The sequence below is a fragment of the Misgurnus anguillicaudatus genome, chromosome 12 (assembly GCF_027580225.2).
Source record: "Misgurnus anguillicaudatus chromosome 12, ASM2758022v2, whole genome shotgun sequence".
Lineage (NCBI taxonomy): Eukaryota > Metazoa > Chordata > Actinopteri > Cypriniformes > Cobitidae > Misgurnus > Misgurnus anguillicaudatus.
Window position 1 is genome coordinate 21,509,469 of NC_073348.2, and position 1,713 is coordinate 21,511,181.

The following is a 1,713-nucleotide window of genomic DNA, read 5'->3' on the forward strand; positions in this document are numbered from 1 at the left end:
TTTCGGACGGAGAAGAGCTCCAGATGAGCTCCAGAAAATCACAGACACTTAAGTGCTCACACCCCGCCCAGCGCAGCCTCTCCTCGGCAAGCCCATCAGAAATCGACTGCTGGCTCTGATATCTCTGTGGCGTTTAAACATGCGATTTAATTCATTTTAATTTCTTATACTTAATAATAAAAGGTTTACCGGTATGTTTTAAATCATATTTTAGGATTGCACTTAAATGATATCGCTGTTGAATGATATTCATATCTTTCACATTTGTTATAACTGGGCTGCGTACTGCCTGCGAATTTGAACTTCAGAGCTGAAGGTGCGAGTGGAGAAATAGTCCCAATATCATAACAATCTTAAAACTTCTAAATATACCCGTGTGTGTACCCGTGTGCGTGCGTGTGTGCGCGCGCGCGTACTCGCGCGTATGTATGTATGTATGCGCGTGCGTCTGTGTATTTTGAATTTAAAATGTTATAACTCGGAAGGATCTGGATCACAGGTCATTTCTTCTGAGATCAATCCGCACGCAACAGCTGGAATCACTTACTGATTCACACAAGGAAGGACACAAGTCAGCCGTTTCCTCAAGTTCACGTCAGGTAAGTGTTTGTAATTAAATGTTAATTTTAGAATATATTAATTGGCAAAGACGCAAATACTCGACGTTTTTGTAATGATATTTTTGTAAAGATATATTAGAAGTGTGTTATGTTGTGTCCGAAGTAAAGTGGAGCTATATTAGTTAAGATAAAAAGCCTGGATAGGGTTGGTTTACCGGACAGAGTTTAGAACTCGGTCTTTATTATAATTGGGACATTTTTACAAACAAACCTTATATAATACAATACTGGCGTGCATTTTGAGACAAAACAATAGCACTCATATGTTAAGAGGTGTCAGTAATTTATTTTAGTCAGTGAAAAGCCCTGTCCGAGAAACCGCCCAATAGTGTTTAATTATGTGTGATGGCTGAGGGAAATTTGGCCTAACATTAACGTTATTAAGGGAATAAAGTCTTTCACCGTCAAATTTTATTATATTTAACATGTTATTTATGTATGTGTGTGTGTGTTTATATTCCTCTGTTTATTAAACCAGAGCGGATGATATGAGAGGCAGACCCGAGACATAGCGAGACAGTCTCTGCTTGGACTGGCTGAGGAAACTCTCCTAAATGGCCCTGGAGATGTTCTGACTGACTTTGGAGGCTTTTTGGAATGTTTTATGCCCTCTATTTAAAGAAGACTTAATTCTGTATGTTCAGTCTGTATGATAAGTGAATAAAAAGCTTTTGTTTTTATGTGACTGAAGTGAATTATTTTGTTTACAACACCAGCATAAATTATTTGGTAAATCATTTAAAAATGTTATTAAAAAAATCCCAAATAATAAATATTAATTGAAGTAACACATAAAACATTGAGTAAATACTTAAATTTTAATTGACAGAGTCTTTGCTGTAAGTTTTTAAAGATTCAACTGATTAAAACATTTTAGTTGAATGAACTATAAAGCTAATTGAGCCAACATACTTTTTTATATTTGAGTCAAATTTGGGCCAACTAAAAAACATCAATCCAGGTAACACTTTGGAGACAGAAATTGAGTGAACGTAAAATTTCTGTGGAACTAGTTACTAAAAAATAATTCATTGAGCCAACAATTTATTTTTTACAGTGTAGCATTTAGCATTAATCAGCATATAGCGCTAAC

At 35.6% G+C, this 1,713-nt stretch overlaps 1 long non-coding RNA gene across 1 annotated transcript; it reads left to right on the forward strand.

Annotated features, from left to right (window-relative positions):
* The first annotated feature begins 462 nt into the window (after window positions 1–462).
* LOC141369195 (uncharacterized) lies at window positions 463–1,305 on the forward strand. The gene is made up of 2 exons (XR_012372774.1): window positions 463–599; window positions 1,099–1,305. It is a non-coding gene; the product is annotated as an uncharacterized lncRNA (long non-coding RNA).
* Window positions 1,306–1,713: the final 408 nt, after the last annotated feature.